General features: G+C 38.7%; 1 long non-coding RNA gene across 1 annotated transcript; it reads right to left on the bottom strand.

The window, feature by feature from the left end:
• Positions 1-9,568: 9,568 nt before the first annotated feature.
• Positions 9,569-18,288, bottom strand: LOC121397024. Its single transcript, XR_005963354.1, has 3 exons — positions 18,231-18,288; positions 10,783-10,852; positions 9,569-9,906 (listed from the first exon to the last, which is right to left on the bottom strand). It is a non-coding gene; the product is annotated as an uncharacterized LOC121397024 (long non-coding RNA).
• Positions 18,289-21,427: the final 3,139 nt, after the last annotated feature.

The raw sequence follows: 21,427 nt of genomic DNA, 5'->3' as shown, positions 1-21,427 counted from the left end.
CTCTACTGGTGCAAACATTGCTATAGTGTCTACAAAGGGCAGCTACACCACTGAGAGCTTCTCTACAAAGGTTCCCCATATATATTTAAATGAGAGGAGTTACTCCAAAAGAACCTGACAAATAAAAGCAAATAGGTGGAAAAGGATTAGCTAATGGAGCCTTTTCTACCCTTTATATATGTTTTAAAGCCACTGGATACCTCCACAAAATTGCTATGATCAAATTGATGTTCAGAGTCCAGTAACTTGCGGCTTTGCATTCTGATTCTTTTTCCCAGAACAGTTGGTCTGTTAATATGACAGATGTGTTACTGCAAAGCTCTGGATTTTATCCCTCATGTTTCTACTGATTGATGAAACTGTGGTTTGTCCCCAAAACTGGAATAAGAAGCTTTTACATATGCGCAGTTTTGATATTACGGCTCCTATTTTAAGTCACCATTATTTATATTTCCTGTAATTTGTCATTTCTTTAAATGGAAAAAGAAGGTTAATTCCTCATGTTAAAAGTCAATCCATAATCTTCTTACAGCCCAAACACAATCTGACAATAAAGTAAATAAAGGACTGCAATTAAAGCCAAAGGCAAACTCTGTTCATCTTTTCATCTCTCCGTTTTTTTCACCAGTCATATCTAGAGCAAGCATTATAGTATCTTCCAGCAAGTGTTTTAGCTTTGTCTTAAATTAATTAAAACTAAATCTACCAACAGCATACTCAGCACATTCACACATAACTTCACAGCAAAACCTATCAATGTGCGGAGGGTAGAACATTCAGTCACTGTGCATGAATAATGGAAATTAAATTACATCAGTCTTATCTTTGTCAAGCCCATCATCATTTTATCAGAGCATGTGAAATTCGAATATAACAGGAAAAAAATGTTAAAAATGTGTGTATATGTATAACTGTATGTCATCGTCAAAATTCCATTAAAACGGGTATAGGATCTATTATCTGCATTGCTACGTGTTTACCAGATAAGGGTTTTCCTTTTAGACTATACCAATCTACTGAAAGAAATTGAAACATTAAATAAATCCATAAGGATGCCTTTGCCACCCACCAGTATGGAATCAGAAATTTTAATTACCATCAGGTACAAGCTTCTGTTTTATTATTACAGAGAAATGGTATATAATAAAAGCCGCCATTGACTTTATTGCATTTGGAAAGAGAAAAAAACGCCCATTGACAATGTATTTGGAGTGAGAAAAACCTTGAGAAAAATACACCCATTAAGTCAACAATAGGGATGCACCGAATCCACTTTTTGGGATTCTGCTGAACCCCTGAATCCTTTGTGAAAAATTCGGCCGAATACCCAACCGAACCATAATTTGCATATACAAATCAGTGAGGGGGAGAGGAAAACAGTGCCGCAGACAAATTGCGCGGCTAAAAAAACTTTTACTTCCATGTTTTGTGACAAAAGTCATGATTTTAAGGATTCGGATTCGGTTCGGCCAGGCTCAAGGATTCGGCCGAATCCTGCTGAAAATGGCGAATCCTAGCCGAGTACCGAACCGAATCCTGGATTCGGTGCATCCCTAGTCAACAATATATTTTGCTACAAAAAAAAGTTGCCCATAGACATTTCACAAATGTGAATTTTTCACCGAAGCAAAAGTAGCCAGATTCGCTCATCACTACTGATGACCCATATAAATTTACATTTTATTGTGTTACAGGTTCCTAGACCTAGAATTTTTTTTTATCACATTCCCTCATTTGTATATTCATATGAACCTAACATGCGCATATGTACTGTAGCACATACAGAAGGTTAACAGATCATGTAAAAGACCAGGGCCAAGTGCAAATTATTTTGGCTGTACCTGAATTTTCAAGTAATGTCTTTGATGTTGCCATGAATTATAAAATTGTTATAAACGCAAAGGGCCAGATTTATTAGGGTTCGAGTTTTCCATGAAAAATTCACGTTTTCAAGGTTATTTTTGAGTCAAAAATCGATTTTTCAGGTTAAAAAAAAAAAGACTCACATTTTTCAAGATTTATTATAGCTGGAATCTGAAAAAACACCATCTAAAATCTGGCGAGTTCATGTAGAAGTCAATGGCAGAGGTCCCTTGAACCATCTGAAGATGTTAATATTTTTCATCGAAAATAAGTATGCACACACTCCTGCAGCCATGGCATTAGAGGTTAAAAATTGTAACTTTTATTCCATCTTGTTAAAAAGTATACGTCCTAACGTGTTTCGTATCAAGCGATACGTAATCATAGTTGATTTTGCATACTTATTTTGGATGATTTGCATTGCCTAAGCTACGGGTTCGGGGCACGGCACCCGGGCCATCTGGCTGATTTGGTGAGTGACAAGCTCTGCTGATTTTCTACTACATTGAAACAAAATTGTTCATCCTTTCAAGTGACAGGCCTGGGGTTTGGACACCCAGGTCATCCCTTTCCACTCGGTGAGAATCACCCAGTGGCTTGCTTTTTGTTACTTAACATTTCATAAGCAAGATTAGAATTGAGGTTGTTTTGTCAATATTTAATTGGTCCAAAGAGGGATTGGAGCCAGCGATTTCTTTCTTTTTGCATGTGTAATAGTAGGCTTTCGACAAGTTTCGACAAAAATTTGCAGCCGATGAAATGTCGCCGACGCCCATTAAAGTCTATGGGCGTCATTTCCGTGGCGAAACAAGGAGAAAAATTTGCCCACCCCTTGTTAATAGCCTTCAGGAAATTTGCTTGAAAACTCTGTCAATTGGAGGTGGTTTTTTTCACATTAGACTTGATCAATTTAAGTTTTCAGGTTGTTAAAAAAAGCTCACATAGCTCTAAAATTCGACCTCTGATGAATAGCCCCCAAAGAGTTAGCCAAGAATATGGGGCCGATTCACTAAAGGTCGAAAAAGTGAGTGTTATTTATAGCATGCCTTGAAATTATATCACTTCTCATATTTTTAGAATTAACGATTGATTCACTAAAAGTTCCCTTGTCTAACTTAAGAAAGCAAGATGTCACGTTCGGCACCCTAAACCAGAACTAATGCCAAGCTCCCTGGTCTCGGCTCGGCTTCACCAGTAGTGTAACTGCCTTTGGCTTCGGGAGGAGCCCTCAGCGTACTCAGATGCCACCTAGACTTTTCGAGAGGAGCAAGGCGAGGAGTTCTGGCAAGCAAAGGGGCACGACAGTTAAAAGTCAGTTAGGCCGAAGGTCGCGGTATAACAGGATAAGGCAGAATCGTAGTCAGGCAGGCTGGGTCGAGGCAGGCGGAAAACTAGGATCGTCAAAGGGTCAAACCAAGTAATCAATCAGAATAGGATCAGGCAGAAGGAGTAATCAAAATACAGGCTGGGTCGGAGTACGGATAACAGGATGGTCAAAAACAGACAAGGTCACAACAGGAGATCAATAACAAACAGGAAACAGATGCACAGGGCTCAAAGGCACCAGGAAAACTAGTCCTATCAGAGGCGCGCCGCGTGCCTCCTTAGTTCACGGCGCATCAGGGAGAGAAGACCGGCGTGGCGGGCGTCCCCGCCGGCCTGCTAGACCACCAGGGTATGTAGTTTTTATTACACAAGAAGAATATTTTTTAGCTGAATTGTGTGTGGTATTTTATAGCATGCATTATTTTGTGCAATATTTTAAGGCATTTGATATTGTCACACGTTATTAGTGAAATCTATAGCACCTATGGCATTTGGGATACCACTGGCAGAGTAGAAGTCTCTTTTTATTGTATTCTAGTCATTCTTTTCCCTGGGAAACTTAATTTACTTCCATGACACAGAACATAGTGCATTCTGGACCTCTTCTTCTATTAATTCATCTGATGTTGTTTAGTAAAACCTACTCCTGGGAGTTGTTAAATTTCATAGAAATCATAGCACTATTTTATTCTTTTGACGCTTAAAAGATGTTAGTGAATAATGCAATAGGATTAATTCTATCCTATAAGTATTGCAATGTGATTAGAATAAAGCTGTGCAGAAATGTAGAATTAACGCTATTAGCGCATGTGAAAATACTGCATCTTAAATAAAGCACAAGGAATAACGACCTTTTGTGAATCAGCTTAAGTGTTTCTTAGTTTAGTAAAGTTCGACCTCTGATGAATAACCCCCAAAGAGTTAACTGACTCTTTGGGCAAGAATATATCTGCTAAATAAAAAGTGTTTCTTAGTTTAGGAAAGTTTCTTTCTGCTGTTTACATTTTAATGAATCTCCAATAAATGTTGTATAAGAGGAAAGCGGGCATTAGTTAATTTGATAGTCGTAGCAAATTAATTTAATGCCAAGTACCGAGCACATGTACTGCCCTGATAAAGTTGTTATTGGCAACATTTTCTGTTAAGAAGAGCTTAGCGCTATTGTTTTTCTGCTCTTCCTTATTACTCATATGAGAAAATGATGTCTATTAACGAAATATCTGTACTACCGAAGATAACAAAATTGCTTGTTTCCAATTAGTATGGAACTGGTATACCTGTGACTTACACAATCAATAAGGGGAAAGTGTACTTGCCTACTTGCAGAAGCAATAAGGAAATTAATTAATCTTTATATCAACCTAATGCAGTGGTGGCAGCTTAGTCCTTAAGGGTCCCCGGTGGGATTGAATATCATTGTTTTCTAGTTTATATGGAAATTCCCTACCCCTAAATTACAAATTGTTTGTAGGTGTGCACTATATTGACCAGAGTCTGGGTTATTCATTCATGGAAGGTATAAGAGCTCAGTGGTCTTTCTGCCTCAGAGGTTCAGTCATATCATACAAGCCCTAAATTCTATATACTGTAGATTAGATGAGCCTTATATTCTACATAGATCAGGCAATGAAAGAACTATTGCTGCAACTGTCTCATTGAGTCCACTGATGATAAGCTAGCTCTTCTAGCATTTGTGTATCATTTGATGACTCTCAGAGTAGGTGAAATTGGCCATGAAGGACATTCAATTGCTTGTTCATTGCTACTAAATCAGACATGAAAAAGTAGGAGTCATACTGATTGCAGGGTGCGGAGTACAAAAACTGGTACAGGCCACCATGTTTTTTTTTGCATTTTGTACCCTGTGTAAATTCTACTAGCTAATTGGCTGGTATGGGTTATTAGATTTACTAGACTCTATTACATTACACAATTGGGTCTATGTATCAAGCTATGTAAAAATATACAATACCTATACAAAAAAAAAAAACACTATCATCATATCAATACCAGGTATGGGCCAGTCAAGTGTGAGTATTGCTTGTAAAAGCTATGCTGTCATTTTGTTGCTTTTCAAATTTTATCCACTGATTTGAATGGGTTAGGTCACATGTAAAATGATATAAAATGGGGCGTGGCTTGCTGCGGAGACGCATGGCAACTTGAGTTCTGTGCTCCGTGCATGTCTCCTCCAACCCAGAAATTTAACGAACCACAAAGATGGGGAAAACTCACAAATTGAATCCGGAGAAAGAGAGGACACATGTAACAAAGTCTCACCCTGGTGGTCTAGTGGGAGGACGGCAGCGTCATTCCCTCTGCTTGCCATTGCCTGTGATAGGACTAGTTTTCCTGGTGCCTTTTGAGCCTTGTGCATCTGATTCCTGTTTGTTATTGATCTCCTGTTGTGACCCTGCCTGTTTTTGACCATCCTGATTTCCGTACGCCGACCCAGCCTGTATTTTTGACTACTCCTTCTGCCTGATCCTATTCTGATTGATTACCCGGTTTGACCCTTTGCCTGCCTGACGATCCTAGTTTTCTGCCTGCCTCGACCCAGCCTGCCTGACTACAATTCTGCCTTATCCTGTTGTACCGCGACCTTCGGCCTAACTGACTTTGAACTGCCGTGCCCCTTTGCTTGCCAGAACTCCTCGCCTTGCTCCTCTCGAAAAGTCCAGATGGCATCTGAGTACGCTGAGGGCTCCTCCCGAAGTCAAAGGCGGTCACACTACTGGTGAAACCGAGCCGAGACCAGGGAGCTTGGCATTAGTTCTGGTTTAGGGTGCCGACCGTGACAACACAGTCCAGAAAGTCCCAGACTGGTTCAAGTGACATAGCGCCGCTTTTTATAAGGAAGAAAACCGATCGCACTGTTTCCAAAATGGCGTCGGCTGCAGAGAGGAGGGAGGAGGATATGGACTCAAACAGAGATCCCTCTGACCTGGACAGCGATGCAGAAGGTGAGCCTGATTTTCAAAATTACATAGCACAACTCCCATCTAAAGCAGATATTAGGGAGATGCTGCAAGAGGTTACATCAACCATAAAGGAGGAATTGCATGAGATTAAAAGAGACATCTCAGCACTGGCTTCCCACACTGAGGACAACCACATGAAAAAGCAGGATAATACTATACATGAGCTCCAATGGCAACTTGAGGATCAGGAGAACAGGAGCAGGAGAAATAATATCAGAGTGAGGGGGGTCCCAGAAGAGGTGCAAAAGGAGGAAATTCACACACTATTGCTTCACATATTTAATAGGATACTGAAAAGAGATCTTGCAACTGATATTAAAGGAATAGTTCAATGTGAAAATAAAAACTGGGTAAATAGATAGGCTGTGCAAAATAAAAAATGTTTCTAATATAGTTAGTTAGCCAAAAATGTAATATATAAAGGCTGGAGTGAACAGATGTCTAATAAAACAGCCAGAATCCAACTTCCTGCTTTTCAGCTCTATAACTCTGAGTTAGTCAGCGACTTGAAGGGGGGCCACATGGTACATTTCTGTTCAGTGAGTTTGTAATTGATCCTCAGCATTCAGCTCAGATTCAAAAGCAACAGATATGACCCATGTGGCCCCCCCTCAAGTCTCTGATTGGTTACTGCCTGGTAACCAGGGTAACCAGTCTGTGTAAACCAAGAGAGCTGAAAAGCAGGTTCTGACTGACTTGTTATACATCAAATCACTCCAGCCTTTATACATTGCATTTTTATCTATTTACCCAGTTTTTATTTTTACACTGAACAATTCCTTTAAGATTGAAAGGGCCCACAGGGTGCAAAAGCCTAAGGCCGCTCCACTCAATGCCCCAAGAGACATACTATGTTGTCTGAACAGTTTTTCTATTAAAGAGGATATATTGACCAAAGCTAAAGAGGTCAGCAACCTCACCTATGAGGACAAAAATATAAAACTATTCCAGGATCTTTCTAGAACAACTCTGCTTAAGCGAAAACTGCTTAAGCGAAAACTGCTTAAACCTCTCACGGATTCCCTATGAGAAAGGAATATCGTTTACAGATGGGGATACCCCTTCTCTCTAACAGCGACTAAAGATGGAAACACTGCTGTCATTCGACATCCGGTGGAAACGGAATACTTCATTAAAAAATTTCTTCTCCCAAATATGGAACTACCAGGCTGGTTACCGGATCCGGCAAGAGGGCCAGAATTGGAGTTTGATATACAAGGGGAGTGGTCACAGACCAATACACCAAAGAGAACACAGAGGACCCTGAGGACACCCAATGAAAAAAGACGGCACAAGACTGAGTATATTCTTATTTTTTATCTTTCCCAGGATTTTATACTATCCGAAGATCTAGCAAAAATCCTTTTGCTATTAGACTGTATTTAAACAGAAGATGTTTTGTTAAAGGCAAAAACATTCAAAAAGTGGAACTTACAATTCCCTGGATCATTTTACTTAAGTAAGGTTCTCATATCATAGAGACGAAAGTTTCCTCCAGGATTGTCAACCCACAGAGCAAAGTCTAATATGAGAGAAAATGACTAATATTGGCATACATTTCGAGAACCTGGGCTTGATAAGTATAAGACTGTTAATTGTTTGGTTCTCATATGGTTAACCTCTAACTATTATTAGGACAATTTTCACCACAGATGTTACGAAAAAAGATGTTTAAGTTTGGTTTATTGAATAATGAAAATGTTATTGAATTTGTGACAGTTAATAAGGGTTACTCTCTAACCCCCTCCCCCCCATACTGTTTATATTTATATTCCCCATGATTTATAGCACTTTCATGTTACTAAACTGGATTGGAGGCAGACAATGCGGGCAGATATAAAGTTGATTCCTATGATATCATCAGTCCCCGCTCAACCACCCACCCCCAAACTAGTGGTGCCCAGCACCATTGTCGCAGCGAAACCTTTAAGCCACGGGGTATATTCCCCTGTAAGTCTACTGCGGCTTTCCACTTTCCCTTTCTACTTTTTTTCTCTCCCTCACTATTCATTCCCTAGCCTTTATCCATTCCTTACCCCTACACATGGCAAGCTGGCATCAAGTTTCAGCACACTCTATATGCTCTTTACCTCCCTCAACCTAATATGCCATGTCTGATCTAGAGAATACAGTCCTGTCATTTAATGTTAATGGTCTAAATGAACCGGTGAAGAGAGCCCAGATTTTTGGGGAATGTACAAGAAACAATGCTAAAATAGTACTGATACAGGAGTCCCATTTTAAAGTAAATCATTTACCTAAAATCAATGTTAAATCATATCCGCATATTTATATGAGTAACAACCCTCTAAAAAAATCTCTTGGAGTGATGACGCTACTACATAAAGACCTACCCTTTTACCTTATAGATTCATTGGTGGACGGAGAGGGCAGATATGTTCTAATAAAGGGGAAACTAGCTAGCCAAATGTGTACTATAGCTAATGTCTATATACCTTTTCGGATTTATGCTCCTATAGTCCTCCAGGGATATAAGATTCTCAGCCACGATGAGTAAGTCCCTCTTGGATTTGAATAAATACTTACTCAAATTGAGCCTGGCCCCGAAGTTCCCCCTGGGCCTGACTTGAACCAAACAGATTCTCTTAGGAAATTAACTAGACAGCTTTATTTGAGGTATACATTAATACAGAGTATTACAATACAGAGTATTAAATAATAGCTCACACGCCCTGAAAGCTCGTGAGGACGTTGGGGGACATTTTAGTAATATTACATTCAACCTTTTAACCATTTCTTCCCTCATGGGGCTGATCCCTTGACATCCAATCATCGTCCTTGGTTTAACATAACTATTCCTCTCTGTCCATTTTAGTACAATCCTTCCTGACCTAAGTATAGTCCAAATAAGTACATTTGCTGTGCTAGCAGTGTCCAGAATGGTATCAGTGCAGTGGGTGTGTTTTTGAGGCTATAGGTGTCTTTCTTAACCTTGCACTAGGAATACTTGTGACATGAGACAACAGATGTATTCTTAGTTCTATGTAAACATTCTACAACCCTAATTAGTAGAAAGGCCTCTAACCTTGAAGTGTAGAGTCTAACACAGCTGTTCTGTGGCAGTGTCCTATTCTATAATCTTTGTTCTTTGATAATAACCACTTATGGCTTAAATCTAAAATCCTGATATCTACATACCTAACTCAGGACAAGTTAGCTATATTAGAAAATTCATGAAAATACTAGAAGAATTCAGTGAAGGGTTAATCATCTTGGGAGGTGATTTAAACTTAACAATGAACCCATCAACGGATTCTTCCTCTGGTAAAAGTAACATATCATACAATGGCCTCAGAGAAGTGAAACAAATATTTAGGGATATCCACTTAGTTGATATCTGGAAAGCTTTGAACCCCACAAAAAGAGACTTCACTCACTTTTTTAAAACACACAACATTTATTCAAGAATTGCCTACATATATGTATCACCGTACTGGTTACATTTATTCTCCCAGGCCGACATCAGATCTTCCTTTATCTCAGATCATTCTCCTATAACTACTACATTTCAAATTCTGCAAACAATGAAACAGGAGTTTAACTGGCATCTCAATGATTTCCTATTGCATAGTGAGGATAGGAGAAAGCTGATCCAAGGTTGGGTTGATCAGATAGTTCATATACTGTAAATAGCTCACCAGAGACATCCCCAGCAGTTTTGTGGGAGACTCTAAAATGTGTGTTACGTGGTAAACTTATATCAATGCGTAGCAACCTAAAAAAAGAAAAGAGAAAAGACAGTAATATCCTTCTAAAAGATATAGCACTACTAGAGATGGAGCATAAAACCTCCCTTTCTAAAGAAACTTAAGCTACTCTGGATTGTAAAAGACTGAAATTGAAATCAATATTAGATTCTAAGGTGCAGAGAGCTTATCTCAGTTGTAAACAAAGGTACTACAAACTTAATGATAAATGTATGAAATACTTTGCAGGAATACTTAAGAAGCTCCAACCTCAAACGCATGTTATGTCTATTAAGGATAAAAACAATTTAACTCAACATAGTACGAAAAGCATTTCAAGATTATCAGACCCTATATAAATTGAAATCCTCTCCTCCTTCAGCTGAACTTATTGATAAGATAGACGATTTTATTACAAAAGCAGATTTACCAAGATTATCTCCTGATCAAACCCATTTACTAGACGAACCATTCACTATAAAGGAGAAAGCTGACTGTATTGATTCCCTAAAAAATGGTAAAAGTCCTGGACCAGATGAATTTACGGCCTCCTTCTATAAAACATTCAAGGATGACCTAACCCCTCTTCTTTTAGAATACTACAATTTTATATCTGACTATAACGGCTTCAATACACAAGCCCAAGAAGCTCACATTACTATTATACCCAAGCCCGATAAAGATCCTCAATTATGCTCCAGCTATAGGCCCATATCCTTAATTAACATTGATATGAAAATCTATGCCAAAATATTGGGAAACAGAATACAACAATACCTACCTCAATTGATACATCCAGACCAAGCGGGTTTCGTCCCGGGAAGAGAGGAAAAGGATAACACAGCAAAAATAATCTCTTTAATTCGAATGGTCCAAGACAAAGGTCTTGCCACCTTGATACTTACCACAGATGCCGAAAAGGCCTTTGACAGGTTGTCCTGGGTATTCCTGGAAAAGACCTTAGAGGGTTTTGGCCTAGGAGAAAAAATTAGAAAAAGAATTATGGCATTATATAAACATCCGACTGCCAGAATAAAAGTAAATGGAACTCTCTCACCTAGAGTTCAAATATTAAATGGAACTAGGCAAGGGTGTCCATTATCCCCTATTCTTTTCGTTATGGTAATACAATCCCTTCTAGCATATATTAGGATCAACCCTAACATATCTGGGCCTATTATTGAAAGAACTGAATACAAGTGTGCAGCCTTTGCTGATGATCTACTATTATGTGTCACCAAACCCACCACATCTCTGCCAAATATTCTAACTTTAATGAAAACATTTGGTGAGTTGTCAAATTTTAAGGTAAACCTTTCCAAATCAGAAATATTAAATATTAACATAGCTGAAGCCCAAGCCAAATTACTCAAACAAAACTTCTCATTTAAATGGGCAAATCCACATATTAAATATCTAGGAGTTAGAATTCAAGCTAATCTTGGGAGAGCTTACGAAGACCTTCCTCTACTCAACTCCCTCCATACACTTCTGGAAAAATGGGGTAAACTTCAACTATCGTGGTTCGGAATAATTCAAGCCATCAAGATGATTTTCCTTCCAAAACTATTATATTTATTTCAAGTACTCCCGATCTCCATCCCACAAGCATTTTTCTCCTCGATTAAATCTATGGTTATTAAATTTGTGTGGAAAGGGAAGAGTCCCAGATTGAAATATAATCTTTTTATACTGCCTAAGGATAGGGGTGGATTAAGCCTACCAGATCCATATCTTTACTACCTAGCAGCCCATTTGGTCCGTATGCACACTTGGACCACAGGGAAAACCAAGAAGGCATGGAGCATATTAGAACAGTCCTTTATTCCTCACCCCATTGAAAATTTACTATGGATAACCAATAATGATCACCTTAAAGAAGCACAGGCACATCCCCTGATAAAAGCCACATTAAAGGCATGGCATAAGAATAAAGAATTATATAACCTCACAAAACCTCCATATTTACTCTTAACTTTATTAAATAACCCAGAATTTCCACCTGGGATAGAAAAAGGTGCCTTCACTAGATGGGGCTCTTGGAAGGGTCGAAGTACTAGGCTTAATGATTTTATCAAAAATGATTAAATAATTCCATTAGCACTGATACAAAAGTGATGGGGCTCTCACCCCAGAGAGATCTGGAATTATAATCAATCACATGGGTATTTACAATCAATTAAACCAAATAAGTGGTCCAGACCATTTACTCCCTGGGAGCAACTCCTAACATCTTCAATAAGTAATATGAGAATGCTGTCTTATTCTTACAAGTTATTACTGAATGGCATTCCCAGAACCCTTCCTGTGTTTTGCTCAGTTTGGGAAAGGGAGTTAAAAAATATCTATTCCAGAACCAACGTGGAGCACAATTTTCCAGAGCATACACAAAGCCTTTAAGACCTCTAGGACGACTGAAGCCATTTATAAATTGACTTCAAGATGGCACTATACACCAGCCAGGCTCAGTAAGATGTACCCTAACAATTCAGGCGAGTGCTGGAGAGGTTGTGCGGAGGCAGGATCGCTTACTCACATATGGCTGACGTGCCCCATAATAAAAATCTATTTGAAGGAGGTTCTAAGCAATATTTATAGAGTGTCAGGAACAGAGATTTCAATAATGACCCAGCTTTAATCACGTTGAATATTTCAAATGACAATAAAAAAGGCAGCTCTTGACCCCCTTACCCTGCATCTATTACAAGTGGCAAAAGCCGTTATTCCAGGAAAATGGAAAGATTCTCAACCACCTACACTTAAGGAATAGGCTGCTAAAGTTGAAGAAATAAGAAAGTTGGAGGAACTCCAATGCACTTTGCCTAATCTGAGCAGGCGAAGGCAAGTCTGGTGAAAGAGGTAACATTCAGTAAAATCCACATCTTAGTGAAAATGCGTACTTACGTCCATTTGCCAGAGCAATAATTCGTCTGTCTCTTTCGTAGCGAAGTTACGCCTGCGCCTGTTAGTAAATTGGCATCTGTTTATTTCGTATCGAAGTTACGCCTGTGCCCGTTAGTAAATTGGCAAATTGCCCAAAAACAGTAACACTGGCAAATCGTCACCAGCATTAGTCACTTAGCCTTTAGTACATCTGCCCCATGGACAGCCTTGTACTTTCAATGTTTGCTTTGCACTACTTGTTACACTAGTTCCCCAGCATAAATCATTTTTCATAGCTTGATAATAGGCCCCTATTAAAGCATACTAGCTCAAACACATGCTGGTTACTTGTCACTGTGACATGCTAAACCCTGTGAAATGCAAAGTGTTTTTTTTTTTTCTTTTTGCAATACTGTATATTCGTTTGTTTTTTCTGGAAAATGGTTATAACAGTTATTATATATTAACTACTGTGTCTCCCAATGAGTTGCCTATATGAACCCAGCTAGCGGCTTATTATCTGACTATAGAAAGAGAATTTGTCAGTCAGTAAAACATTTACATATGCTGAACCATACAGTCAACATTCAATCAAATTCACTTCCACAATAATGCTGAGGAAACATTGCCAAGGCTCCATCAACTTCACTGTGTTACACAATCCTGCATGATGTCTAAGTTGCATTTACATTACATACTGTGCACATCATTGTGACAGAAGCCCTAATGAAATAAGTATTTTCATCGGTGGGTTAAATAGCTGTATTTTTATCATGTATGTCTTTATTCTAGTTATAATCTAAGGAGCCATAAGCAAGTTATAGACCTCAAAGGGACCTTAGACTGAAAAGTCCAAAAACCTCTGCCAAAAGCTGATCTGGAATGCATTGAAATTTTGCTTTTCAAAGTGTCAACCTAAAGTAGAAAAACTAGGTAAATTATAACTTAAAATTCTGTAATCACGGAATACCTGGGGCTTTCTGTAAACTTAAGTGTTTATGGACTAAGCTGCTTTCTTGGTGAGCATTGTGTCCAAAAAACAGTAAAATTAAATGTATTCTATTATAGGCTAAATTTAATACAAATGCTGTTCTTGCTTGGCTGAGCAAGACTTACATTGACTTCTACTAATCAAATGCCTCCTGCAAATGTGGGAAAGTGGTGAGGGTGATATATTGCAATGTTTAAAAGACTTGTATGATAGATCACAAGTTCTCTGGGTTTTCGGGCAAAAATCTGTTAACTTAAAGGAGAACAATCCCTTTAAGAAAATTAAGGAAAACCAGAGGGTCAATAGAAATCATTAAAGTTTCTAGAAGGGCGAACAAGTATAGGGATCTATATCACTACATGTGTTAGAGGCCTCCAATCCATCCGGTTGTTGTTTCTATTTGCACACATTTTGCCAGTTAGAGCTTACACCTAGAAAGAATGGTTTTCATTTTGCAGATGAACCCCCAATTGCAAAATATCCCCAGAACCCCCAATATAGTTCTATCTATACCTTGCTCTTGGGATTCCTTTTATAGAAAACTCTCTAGCCCTATGGATGGAGCAAAGTTTATCTAGATGGTTCACCGTTTTCCACCATATCATTTTGTCTAAACAAATCATTTTCATACCTTCAAAATGAATGATGTGACATGTTCTGCCATAGTGTTGTGCATAAAACAAATATGATGTCAAAACAAATTCTGCTGCATCTTTCTTAATATACGACATATGTTTATGAAATTATATCCTCCAAACATCTATAGTCCAACATAAACTGTGTGGATCTCATATCAGAGAATAAAATGTCTTTCCATTAAGATAGAACATTCATTTTCACAGTCAGAAGATATACTTTTATTGATTTTAGCAATAAACTGCATTACACTCCACAAAAGTTCAATAGAGGATGAAGGCGCTTGAAGGATAGACAACAATTGTGGGGTCATTGAGTATCAATCTGCTGTCATACTGTAGCATGGAAGTACCGCATCACTGCCTTTTTTCCTTCCGGCAAATCGTCTGTATAACTCTCCCATGTTGCAAGGAATTACTTAACTTGCTTTTTTCCCTTTTTTAATTGAAGCCGCAGTTCTATCCATATAGAACAAGGGCAAGCATTTTATGTCAGTTATACGGGACTGAGGCTTTAGCCACTCTGGAAGAATTGTTATTTGCCATTGGCAAAAAATGAGCAGAGGAGGACGCAAACTTTCCAAAAAAGAGAATACTTTTTAACATTTAAGAGGGAGATAGGAATTTTTGTCCATTTTGCTTACCTCCCTGTCATCAAAATGGCTGATTATGGCACTTCCTTTCAAATTTCCATACAATTAAAGGAAATGATATCACTATACATTCATGAATGATTTTAACCTTATTTGCAAATATAATTGTTTTTGAAAGCATTATCTGTTTGTCCCTTACTTTTCTCTGTACTGCTTGTTCTGACTACATGCACCACAAAAACATTGAGCAGTTGTAAGTTTAGGGTTAGCCAGATATCCTTGCAAAGAGATTGCAGAAAAGCTGCTGCCATTGCATCTACAGCTCTTGTAATAGTTTGGAGTTTGTCATGTACAAATCCTAACTGATGTTCTTATAATAGGATGGGGGGATTGTTGGGAGGCTATTAGTTTGAAATATGAGTTCAATAGCGAATATGGTGTATTTGATGTTAAATTCCCTGGATTAAGTGTGCCTTTTTGTAGTAGAGGAATGTTAGAAGACTGACAAAATGTCTTGTGGTATGCTGCATCCAGAATTATGATGCATCCACAATTTTGTTTTATCCACATTGATGTCGAAGTATACAAGACAAATGTCAGAATTGTTTTAGAATGCAAACTAAAAAAAAAAAGAGCTTGTCCTGTTAATCCTTAAAGGATTATTTTAACTATCATGGCCAATGATTTACTCATTTGTATAGGACCTTTTATCTGGGGTTTTCTGGATAACTGATTCTTACTGTAATTTGGATCTCCATAACATAGGTCTGCTAAAAACTATTTAAACTTTAACTACACCCAATAGTATTGTTTTGCCACTAATATGGATCCGTACAGATTAGTAACAAAGAAAAAAGAAATGATTTAAAAACATTACAATTATATGCCTCAAATGCAGTCTATGGTAGATGGTCTTCCCTCAATTCAATGATTTCTGGATAGTGGGTTTCCATATATATCCTGGAGGAAACATAGCTTTGCTAATAAAATGTCAGCTTTTACGGAATATCCTACAAGCTAAAGCTCAATTTTAAAGAGCATTCGAAACTAGTGATGGGCGAATTTATTCGCCAGGCGCAAATTTGTGGCGAATTTGCGCGATTCACCACCAGCGAATAAATTCGCGAAATGCCCGGGAAAATTAGCCAGTTTTCGAAAAAAACGGACGCCGGCGTCAAAAACGGGCGCCGGCGTCAAAAACGAGCCGCCGGCGCAGTTTCGCTAAGCGAAACAGCGCAAATTCGCTAAGCGAAACAGCGCAAATTCGCCCATCACTATTCGAAACAGTTGATGGCCAAATGCCATACCAGTCCCACCCATATTGGGGTTCATCAGTGTAGTGATTTTTTGATCAGTATATGCAGCGGCACCAAATCATAAAGCTGAAGCGTTGTCATTCACAGGTCAAGGTCAAACACAGATGAGAAGTGCAGCACAAAATCAGGATCTGAAGAATAGTCAAACACAGGCAGGGGTCAGTTCAGGCAGCAGGAATACAAAATCAGGAACAGACAGAGATCAAAACCAAATACAAGACCTTAGCAGTGCACCCAGGAACTATAGAACATAGACCTATACTGGGTCAGAGCAGGGTAGGGGGTTTTATAGCCTGTCAATTGGCTTACACAAATCACCTGTGGCCAAATTGGCAACAGGTGATACAAGCCATGCTTACCAGCAATTACCAAGCATAGCCATAGAAGTGAACCAGAGCCTTATCTGCCTGCTCGCATAGAGCAGTGGTAATGGAGACAGCACAAGAACACCAGATCCATGGTTCAACTCCAGGCATGAAAAGCATTTCAAGTAAAATTCCCTCCCCACATTTACCTGCAAAGCAAAGAGAAGCCTGGGAAAGAAACCTATAAATTAAATTCTTATGGAATAATCTATAGGCTTCTGCTACCTCACTAGGCTCTAAATCACAGCCAGGGCAGTTGCTGATCAGAAGCCAACTTAAGACCCGTTCCTGCCGGTTTATCAAGGTAGTGCATGGTTTTTTGATCAGCATATAAAGAACCAGACAAGTGCATCTACGTGAAAAACATGGGCAGCTCCTGGTTTGTTGAATTACATTTTTAGCCCAGCAAAATGGTGCTAAATGTGGTTGCTCAATAGTGTTTCAAATCACCTTTGAGCAAACAATGCATAAACATTTTAGGTATTTTCATTTTTTTATATCACAGCTCAATTAAAGATTGTAACTCAAGCTAACAAAAATACCTACTCTACATTGCTTTTATGGAAAAAAAAAAAAATAATTTAGTTTTGTTTATTTTGCATACAAGCTTTTTAGATTGAATAAATTAGGGTATTTATTGTTCAGCAGGTAACTTACAATGGGCAATTACATTCTCTAAATGGCCCACAAAATTTGCACTTAGAAAAGAACCCAAGAAAATCAGCAGAATCGCTTACAAACAGAGTTTGCACTCAGCATGTACTGTAAGCTACACAAAGACTATGCAGCTGAGTTTTAGAATGATACGGTTTACATTAAAATTGAACAATTCATTCTACCATACGGTTATACTATTGATTGTGTTTGTTATACCCCCACCCAGATACTATAGTATACATTTTTCTGTAAGAAATAAAAAACAGTTAAAATACCTGTATAAATAAATCATTGATTAAAAACAGCATATAGTCATCCATGACTTTTATTACTGTATTCTACTTTTCAGCTTCTTTTTTAAACACAGGCGAGAAATGAATATGTTTTAGCCTCATGCAAATCTTTCTTTACCCGTGTTGTGATTATGGAAGGCTGGTTAGCTGAATGTGACTCTCTCAGCTGATTTATGCTTTATGCCCATTAATATCAGATGGCCTCTAAACTGCCAAACCTTGTGGTTTATGTGGAGATGTGAATGGTACAGCTTCAAATTGTATATAATATGTACTAAAATCTGTCACACTGGTTTTAATGCAAGTGTTCACATGGACTGACAGACCTATGCTGGGTGAATGGTATTCCTTTCTGTTACTTTTCCTCTTCTCCATTAGGCTGGCCACCTAATGCACTTTCCTTTCTCTACTCTAAATCTGTCAGCACCTGTGAACCATGCATGTAATTAACTAGCTTGTGTTAAAAAAACCTAACTGCTATTGTGTTACATATATAATGTGTAAGATAAATGCTACAATGTACACATATGCATAGGAAATGTAATTTGTGGTAACTATATTGTGAAGGATTTTAAAATACAGCATGATTGCAAATGCAGCTTTGAAGTTAAAAGTTTTACCTGTGATACAGCCTGGTGTGGTGGCTTGCACCTCTTAAGAGGCAGGCCAGCAGCACTTCCTGGAATTTAAAGGGAATGCTGCAGTGCATTTTGGGAGTTCTGACTCCTATAAAAGGCTGGAGTGATTAGAAAGCAGGGGAGTCATTTGTAAAGCACAAGATGGAAGTGCTGGCTTAAACAAGTGGTGCTGTATGATGCAGAAATCATTTTTTTTATGTGTAACAGTCTGCTTTGCAAGTTTTTGAACTGTTAACAAAAAGTTTCTTATTGTTTTTTATGGAGGTCTGGAAAGTTAAATAAACCTCTGATTTTTTTTTCATCAAGAAGAGTATTTTTCTTTGAGAAAATGTCCCCATGCCTCACATATGGTGTCAGAAGTGGGATGGTTAATGAAGAGTATTGCTCCAAATACATCAACTTAAAATTAGAGGAATTATGTACAAGACCCGTACCTGGCGTACTGTAGCAGGCAAAGAAGCTGTGAGCCAAGGTGCCAGACCTAAAGTAAAGCAGACTAAAATGGCAAGTGGATCTGAAAAAGAAGTGGAACTAGAGGGCACTGTTCCAAGGAAAAGTAAAACCACTATTTCTGGTGCCACAGAAAAGATTGATCCTGCACTTCCAGAAAAGACTTTATCTGAGAGTATTACTGAGTTGATGAAATGGCTGACAGTGCAGCAAGCTGAAGCTGAGAGGAGACATCATGAGGAAACAATGATGTATCGGACTGAATTGCACAAACAGGATGAACGCTGGAAAGATCTGATCCAGATGCTGAGACCAGAGCAACCTGTAGTCCCTCCTCGACAAGTAGCAGTGTCTCCTTGGAAAGACCCAAAGCTAACAAAAATGACTCAAGAAGATGACATTGAGGCCTACCTTACAACATTTGAGAGGGTAGCACTTGCTTGTATGTGGCCAAAGGAACATTGGGTAGTAAGGCTTGCTCCATACCTTACAGGTCAAGCCCAAATGGCCTATAGTAATATGGAGATCCATGAAGCAGCACAATATGATCGGGTGAAAGAGGCAATCCTAAGACGTTATAATATTAGTGAGGAGACTTACAGACAGAGATTCTGTCAGTTAAAATACTCTGCTGCTAATAGTCCAAGGGAAGTCTTCACTCGTCTCACAGACCTGTATATAAAATGGATGAAGCCAGAACTGAAGACCCATCAACAAATTACAGAGACAATTGTAATGGAACAATTTGTTAAAATTTTGCCAGAGGATGTCGGTTCATGGGTGCAGAAACACAGACCAAAAACTGCTGAGAAAGCTATTTCATTGTCTGAGGACTACCTACTTGCCAAGAAAGATGCTGGTAGACATACCAGGAGGTTCCAGCAGCCACAAGTGCAAAGTGAAATAGCAAAGCAGGAATCTAAGGCACCAGCAAAATCTGATTTAATGGGAATGGTTTGTTTTGAATGCCAAAAAAGAGGACACGTAGCCAAGTTCTGTCCCAAGAAGATTAAAAGGGCTTCAACTCACTCCTCTTTTTGTGGTTACAGTGACTACACCATGCCGGCACTACTTAATGGACACCCTGTAAATGCCTTGTTGGATACTGGAAGTAAACTCAGCTTGGTAAAGGCTGATTTGGTCACTCAAAAGAAAGTGTTTCCAAAGATTCCAATCACTTGTGTGCATGGTGACACAAAAACCTACCCAAGGTCACACATTGATTTACAAGTTCAGGAAAAGATCTTCACAGTAGAAGCTGCTGTTATTCCTAATCTTCAAGTTCCAGTTATACTTGGGAGAACCGCTCCTGGGTTTGATGACTTATTGAAAGGTGAAGAACAACTCTGTGCTGTGACAACCAGATCACAAGAGAAAAAGGAAGAAGATCCCAACGATGCCTTGGGACATATTTTTCCTTTTCATGAGGATATTGTGGTATCACCCTCCCCAAAGAGACAGACTCTCCCAGCACAGCAAGTTAATGTCCATAGGAAGAAACTTGTGATGAATCCTGCCAAGGATACAGGTGACTATATAAGTATCGGACTATGGGACACTGATATTGCTTTAGAACAAAAACAAGATGATGGTTTAAAATCTTTATATCAGCAGGGTTTAAAGAACTGTAAACCAAATGAAAAGGGACTTGTGCCACCCTATTATCTAGTCCAAGATGAAAAACTGTATAGGGTATGTGTTCACCCCAAGACAGGAGAACAGGTAGAACAGTTGGTGGTACCTAAAAAATTTACAGAGCAAATAGTGAGTTTGGCTCATAATATTCCCATAGCTGGTCATTTAGGTTACAAGAAAACCTTAGCTAGAATCCTTTATCGGTTCTACTGGCCAGGGGTATATGACCATGTTATAGCTCATTGCCGTTCTTGTCCAGAATGCCAGTACACTGCTTCTGTACCCCCTAAAGCTACCTTGGTACCACTACCCATAATTGATGAGCCATTTAATACTGTTGCCATGGATATAATTGGTCCATTGGAGAAAAGCTCAAAAGGTAACCGGTTTATTCTTACAATAGTGGATTACTGCACAAGGTATCCTGAGGCAATACCAATGAGAACAGTTACAGCTAAAAGGGTTGCTGAAGAGATTTTGAATGTGTTTAGTAGAGTTGGGCTACCAAAACATATCCTTACTGATCAAGGTAGCAATTTTACATCTACCTTACTGTCAGAAGTGTACCAACTTTTGGGTATTAAGCCACTTAGAACAACCCCATACCACCCACAAACAGATGGCCTTGTAGAAAGGTATAATCAGACTTTAAAGAAAATGCTTAAGAAATTTGTGCATAATGATCCAAAACAATGGGATAAATGGTTGCCATTTCTATTATTTGCATATCGAGAAGTGCCACAAGAGTCAACTGGTTTTAGTCCCTTTGAACTCTTATATGGTAGACGTCCCAGAGGTCTTCTAGATGTTATAAAAGAAGTGTGGGAAGATAAATCTGGTCATCAGAAAAATGTTATTGAGTATGTGTTACAAATGAGAGAGAGGTTGCAGATCTTGGTAAAAGTAGCACATGAAAATGTTGAGAAGGCACAAACAAATCAGAAAAAATGGTATAATCAGCATGCCAGGAATAAGACCATTGGAGTTGGTGATCAAGTCTTACTCCTGCTTCCTAGCTGTGAGAATAAACTATTGGCTAAGTGGCAAGGTCCATATAAGGTCCTTCGTCAAACTGGTCCTGTTGACTTTGAAAT

The sequence above is a fragment of the Xenopus laevis genome, chromosome 8L, assembly GCF_017654675.1.
Source record: "Xenopus laevis strain J_2021 chromosome 8L, Xenopus_laevis_v10.1, whole genome shotgun sequence".
NCBI classification, from domain to species: Eukaryota; Metazoa; Chordata; class Amphibia; order Anura; family Pipidae; genus Xenopus; species Xenopus laevis.
This window is presented reverse-complemented; position numbering and strand designations above follow the sequence as displayed.